Source organism: Panicum virgatum, chromosome 3N (assembly GCF_016808335.1).
Source record: "Panicum virgatum strain AP13 chromosome 3N, P.virgatum_v5, whole genome shotgun sequence".
Taxonomy (NCBI): domain Eukaryota; kingdom Viridiplantae; phylum Streptophyta; class Magnoliopsida; order Poales; family Poaceae; genus Panicum; species Panicum virgatum.
Genome location: NC_053147.1, coordinates 62,619,114 through 62,626,370, shown reverse-complemented (window position 1 = coordinate 62,626,370; position 7,257 = coordinate 62,619,114). Strand labels below are relative to the sequence as shown.

Below are 7,257 nucleotides of genomic sequence, written 5' to 3'. Positions count from 1 at the left end.
GGGGTACATCTCAAAGGGAGGACATAGATATTGTATACATGACACTACTCTTGCGTCCATCTCAAAGGGAGCTTTTTGAACGAACTAGACCAAACTCAAGTTTCAGCTTATTGATCTCAACGAGTCAAGCCAAGCTAGCTCGTTATCAAATGAGTCATATATAATGAGCCGAGCTATAACTAGCTCAAGGTAAACAGATGTGTTTCATGATGAAGACCATGTATACATGTATGCAGGAAGCAGTAACTATATCGATTTTCATGTTCAACACAGTTAAAGTAAGGTTTTAACTAAGCATATGTCAAACACATATAGATGTGTGATGCAATGGGGAAAACTATGAATGATGGAAAAACGTATAGAGTTAGCCCAAATAGTTAATCCTGGTCTTCCCATTTTTTATGTATAATATGGCAAAATAAACCAAAGGAAATGATAAATTCAAATAATTCAATCTTTTTCGGTTCACTGTAAAATTATAATTAGCATAATAGCAATCTTATACCATAAAGATTGCTATCAGGAAGGAACGCTGACAAGGAAGATCACCAAAAGAATGAGATCCATAAATCGTGGATATGCTGGTGTGATTTGAATAGATCGAATATAATGTGATACAATCATTTATTCCTCTACCAAAAATAATGAGAAAAAGACTATTGGAACAAAGAAAAACAGTGATAGAAAAGATGAAAGCATCGTGTAGTGTGATTCTATTCCACGAGTTAGTGCTCTTGCTTTCAAAAAGAAAAAAAAAGAAGGGTACGTGTCACATCTAAAGAAATTTGTGTGCAGTGGCTTCACCTTATTGGAGTGGAGCTAACTTTTTCATGAAGCCACTACATGACCCGACCAGCACTACCACAGATAGAATCATCCAGACAAACAATATAGAAATCCACGTTTATCAAGGTTCTTAGCCATGATAATTGTACCATAAGAGATGATGAGCTAATTATGTGACATGGCTTAATAGCTATAATTGACAATCAACATCAGTTACTGAATTGAGGGATGGACTTTAAATGGGTCAAATCGTGCCAGATCTTTAGTCGTGTCATGTCCAAGTCGACACTATAGGTCGAGATCCAGATCCAGACACGATCCTATACATCAGGTCGGGTCGGCACTGACCCTATTGTTCGTGGGCCAGACTGGGTTAGAGTCGGATTTTATTGTGGCGTGCCTCGTGCGGTCCATTGGACCCAGCCTATTGCCATCTATACTTGCATGAAGATGCTGATGCCAGTGGTGTGCTGCGAAACTCCCGCGTGCGTGCGGGCCGCCCTCCGCGTCTTTTCGTTCCAGCAGCGCTCACGCGCAAGTTGACTGACTCTGCTAAGGTCTTCTCCTCCACCTCCAGTCGTCCCACCCAACTCGTCCCCTTCGCCTCTCCTTTCCTTTCCAGTGGAGCAGAACAGGCAGGCCACTGTTGCTTGCTCCTCACAACCCTCTCCCCTGCAGATGAATTGATGATAGTGAGCGCTTCAATGGGTGTCTTGAGCACCCTGCTTCCCAAGCTCTCTGTGCTGAATTGATGATAGAAGGGGAGTACAAGCTTCAGAAAGGAGTGAAACGAAAAATCAGGTTTCTGAAGGATGAGCTGACCAGCATGCAAACCCTACTCGTGAAGCTGGCCGACAAGGAGGAGAGGTTGGATGAGCAGGTGAAGGATTGGAGGAACAAGGTGCGCGAGCTGAGCTATGATATTGAAGACTGCATCGACCTCTTTATTCACAAGATGAGCAAAGGTGATCATGCTGCAACCAACCTTGTCAAGAAGACATCAAGAAAGATTAAAAAGATATGGTCACGCCACAAGATTGCTAACCTTATTGAAGAACTCGAGTCTCGTCTTCAGGAAGAAAGTGATCGCCGCATGAGGTACAAGTTTGATGAACTTGCCAGTAATTTTAGCCTGGTCGTTCAAATTGATCCTCGACTGCCAGCACTGTTTACCGAAGCAAAGAGACTTGTTGGGACAGATGGTCCAAGGGAGAAGATCATCGAGTGGCTGAAAGAAGATGATGGCTTTGGACGGCAGCTCAAAGTTGTATCCATTGTGGGTTTTGGAGGTCTTGGCAAGACGACTCTCGCAAGCAAAGTTTATGAGAAAATCAAAGGTCAATTTGATTGCTCATGTTTTGTGCCAGTTTCACGGAATCCTAATGTAGCAAAGATACTGGCTGATATGCTCAAAGAACTGGGGAGTTGTGTCGATCCATCAGATGATGAGCGGCAACTCATAAACAAGCTTAGAGCATTCTTACAAGATAAGAGGTACATATAAAAATGATATTTATCATTTGTTTTTATCATTTGACCTTATTTCTTTCTATGTAGTATATGCTTATGATTAGTTGCTGAAAAAATTCTTTAAGCTAGTATTTATTATTTTGAAGACTGTAAAAATAATATTCCTGACCTCTTCTAGATTTAGTTCAGTTTTGCTTATGGATAAACTAGGATCATGTTTAAAATAAAAGGGGATCATTGGCCATCCTGAGAAAGCCAAACATGAACTGATTAATGAGGCACAATGTTTCAAAATATGTATGCATATATAAATATGAGTTTTATAATTGCACCAGCATCATCTCTAGCAATTGTAAAGTTTAAGGAGATGCTTTGTAACAAATGGAGAATTTGTTCCTATAAAAATTGTAAGTGTAGGTACATCATGTTAGTGCTGAAATTTACTACAAATGTGTAGGTACTTCGTCATTGTTGATGATATTTGGAGCACAGAAGCATGGAAACTTGTGAAGTCTGCTCTACCTGAGAACAACTTAAACAGCAGAATAATTGCAACCACGAGAATTATCAATGTAGCCACATCATGCTGCTCCAGTTTAAAAGGATATGTCCACAACATTCAACCTCTCAGTAATGAGCACTCTCAGAAACTATTTTTTAAGAGAGTTTTTGGTGATACCTCTGCGTGCCCTCCTCACTTGGAAGAAATATCTCATGGAATCCTTAAAAAGTGCCATGGTTTGCCATTAGCTATTATCAGTATAGGAGTCTGCTTGCTGGGAAATCCAACATTGATCAATGGGAGAAAGTGCACAATTCTACGAGTTCTACTTTTAGTCACCAAGGAATGAGAGATATACTTCTCCTTAGCTATTATGATCTCCCACACCATCTAAAGACTTGCTTGCTATATCTTAGTATGTATCCAGAGGATTACAGGATTGGAAGGGAGGAGCTAATATGGAGGTGGATAGCCGAAGGGTTCGTCACAGAAGTGAAGGGTCAAACAGCGGATCAAGTTGCTGAGAATTACTTCAATGAGCTTGTAAACAGAAGCTTGATCCTACCAGTACGCATCCGGTACGATGGCTGGGTACATGCTTGTCGAATGCATGATATGGTGCTTGAGCTCATCATATCTCTGTCAGCAGAGGAGAATTTTGCCAGCATAGTGGAAGGGCAGCAAAGCTACAATGGTGGTGATAACAAGATTCGTAGACTCTCAGTACAGTCCAAACATTTGGGAGACGAAGTGATGCAAGAGATTATGGATAAGTGGTCACAGGTCCGCTCAATTAGCTTCTATGGATGTGAAGAGCAGGGAATTCCTCATCTGCATAAGCTGCATTCTTTGAGAGTATTGGTTTTTCATTATTCCAATTGTCTTGGTAATCAACACATTAAATACATAGGAAGCATATTCCAGCTAAAATTTTTGAGCATCCATTCTCTACATATTACGGAGCTTCCAGAGGACATCGGAGACCTGCATCATCTGCAAACACTAGATATAAGTGATAGTGGAATTACAAAATTGCCAAAGTCGATAGGCCGTTTGCAAAGATTGCTACGTCTACTTGTAGACAATCGTGTAGAATTGCCCAATGAGATTGGAGATCTACAAGCTTTGCAGGAGTTGACACCTACATGGAATTTATCCATAAAACTGATGGAAGCGCTTAGGCGTTTGCCCAAGCTGAAGAAGGTTGGCATGCATTTGACTGCCAAAGAACGAGTTGGTCATGATACGGGACGGTACAAGGAGGCTCTGAAGTCATCTCTCGCTGCGTTGGGTAAACACGGGCTTCAATCACTATATATTTTCAATTGTGAATTCATGGAAGAAGAACTGATGGATATATTGTGCCGCATTGTTCCATGTCTCCAGAAGCTTATCGTGGACGGACATAGTATCACTCAACTACCAGAGCAAATGGCGTCTCTTGTTAATCTCACCTATCTATCTCTACGGGTTGCCAGGATTAAACATGAAGATCTCTGCATCCTCGGGGACATACCTGCTCTGGTCTTCTCCAGTTTGCACGTATTGCATACCCCTGATGAACGTCTTACCATTGGCAGCCAACAATTCCGGTGCCTCCAGGAGTTTGTGTTCCATAATTATGGGTACCGAGGTGGCCTGGAGATGCTGTTTTTACAGGATGCGATGCCAGAGCTCCGAAGGTTACATCTTTACTTTGCAGCGCAGGAAAAAGAGTCCAAAATGGGGTTTGAGTTCTGCTTCGAGCACCTTGCAAGCCTGGAACACATCAACGTCAACATCTCACATTATGGTGCTACCAGGAGCAGAGTGGAGGCTGCGGAAGCTGCTGTCAGGAACGCAGTCAGCATCCACCCCGGACGTCCCACACTTCATCTGTGTGTTCTTGGCGACACGGTAGAGGATGAGATCGAGAGAGAGGACATGTCGTCGGAACATGGAATGGGTGAGGTGGAGCTCCTTGAGGAGCATTCGTAGCAGCTCGACTCTCCAGAATGTGCAGGAGTTGCAAGGTACGGATTTTTTTCTCTAGGATCACGGCACCTAAAACCATGATGTCATCATGCATTCTTCACCTGAACTATTCCATGCGTGACGCTTTGACGTAAAAAATTTGTGTGGTTCCGCTGCCCATGCCGCTTAACTGATCTATTGTTGTTTTTTTCCCAATACAGGCAGAGGAACTCATTCTCATTTGTAAAATGAGATCACCATAAGCTCTGAATGGACGGGCACCTCTTGCCTCAATTGTGTTATGTGTTCTACTCGCACTTAGTGAATATCTGAAGCTGATGAGTCACCTCTACCACAATCTTTTAGCTTCTTCCAGACAAATAAACTTGCTTTGATGTCGCATCGCGGATATTCAGAGCCGCTTGCCAACAACACGGTGTCGAAATAGCAATGAAGCTCCAACCTGGGATTGGTTTCACAGAGGTTCTAGGCTTCCAGCACATGTTCAGTCGTGATGTTTGATGCTTTTGTATAATTTCTTCTGTGACATTCAAGTATCCTTCAACAACGTTACAACGAAAATGTTCTTTAAAGTTCTCTCTGTAATTTGGTTTCCCAAATGTGATGTATTCTTCCAGCCAAGCTTTTTGGACAAGGATTTACTGATTCAAATCCAATCGGTTTATAGTTTATATGTGCCAGTGCTACTAATGAAAGTCTTTCTCTGCCACACACGAGGAAAGCTGCTTCGTGAAATCTGAAGTTTTCTGACAGTACTCAAGAGTCATGCGTATTGTGGAGTTGGGGGTTGTGCTGGTAGTTCATTGGCCTTTCTGATCCTGCAGGCAGGGGCGGAGGCAGGCCCGTGGCGTGGCCCAAAAAGATTTTTTTTTCCCAGCCAACGGTGGACGGCCCAATACCAAGGCCGACGGCAAGGGCACACCGCATCACGCATGCCTCTGCTCAGCCTCGGCTTCTCGCTCGCTCAGTCGCGCCGCCAGCCCCGTCCCGTCTGCTCCTCTGCGGCTCTGCCCCGTGCTTGCTCGCCGTCTCCCCGCTCACGTCCCCGTCCTCGTCTCCCCGGCGACGCTGGCGCAGCGCATCCCCAGCTGGCCGGCGGCCCCGGCTCCTCGGCGAGCGGTGGCGCAGTGAAGCAGTCCAAGCTCCCTGACCGGCCGACGGCGCAGACCCAGATCTGGCCGTCCGGCTCCGGCGAGGGGCGAGGGCCGGTTAGCTGCCCCGGATCCCCAGCTCGGTGGCTCCCCAGCGCTAGCGCCAGCTCCGGCAGGCGGCAGTGGGCCAACGGCAGCAGCGGGCGGCCAGCGGCAGCCGGTAGGCCGCAGGCGGCCAGCAGCAGGCGGTACCGCGGCTAGCTTGTCAGGAAATGGAGAACGCCAATCAGCTAAGCGAAGTCGGCAGCCAAAGGAGGGAGCCAGCAAGTTCAGTTCACGGACGTTATTCAATTGACGCCATTGCTGGATACTTAACCGTACCTACTCTTTCGATTCTTTTTGCCTGCTGCGACCCGGTCTTGCTACTTAAGCCGTGGTCTTCCTCTATAATAAGGCACTGATGAAGAACTCTGTTAAACTCTAGGTAGCGATAAGATAGCTTTAGATCTCGTCGTCCTACGGCGGCCATGATCCTGCTGTAATTAGACCTCCGAATTTTGGCTATCTGTTATTGCTCCCTGACGAACTCGATCCTGTATCATCCGTTTCTCTCTGCTCCATTTGGTTTTTCCTCTTGTTCCTCACAACTGGTATTCAGAGCCATCGTTTCTTGGTGAGATCCACTCGCTTCCAGAGCCAATTCCTCGTTTCTTGTCCGATCGGCGCGGTGTGTAGGTGGTTGCGGCTTACCCGTGGAAAATCCCACCCTCCCACCCAGATCCGAGGAAACCACCCCTTTTATCCCTTTCATCTTGCACTGGTCTCGGTTGTTGGCGAGGGTTGCAAAGCGCGTGTCTCTATGTAAAATTCCGGGAGCCACACTGATTCTGGTTGCGGTGGCGATGGCATGAAGCACCGTTGATCTGGGTTGCAGGACTAGTTCCTGTGTGAAATTCCAAGGTCAATTCAGTGCTTCAGGTGGCGGTAGACAGTTGTTGCAGATCTTGTGGGGAGGGTTTAGCCTGAACCGATTTGCAACAAGTGCTGATGGCGAAGGGGGATGGTGTCGAAGAGGAAGAGCAATACGCCACAGTTGTTGAGGTGGACGGCATTCGTCGTACCCTGGACACTTTCATGAAGCGCCAGGAAGCCAGCAATGACGCTATGAAGCGTGGCTTGGATGATGTCTTGTTGACCCTGTCCAAACTCTCTACTACAACAGTCGAAGATAAAGGCTCTAGTTTTAAAGGCACAAAACCTCAGGTGACCAAACACTTTTATACCAATCCCTCTTCTGTTCATGCTATAGATCAGTTTACAGAGGATATTCAGGGAATCCATCATGACACAACTTTTGTGGAGTATGAGTTGGATGATTGTCCCTGGACTGTTGAAGAATTGGAAAGATTTTATGAATATGCAACTGTTCCATCT

General features: G+C 45.5%; 1 pseudogene; it reads left to right on the top strand.

Annotated features, from left to right (window-relative positions):
• The first annotated feature begins 1,312 nt into the window (after window positions 1-1,312).
• Window positions 1,313-5,366, top strand: LOC120666551 (annotated as a pseudogene).
• Window positions 5,367-7,257: the final 1,891 nt, after the last annotated feature.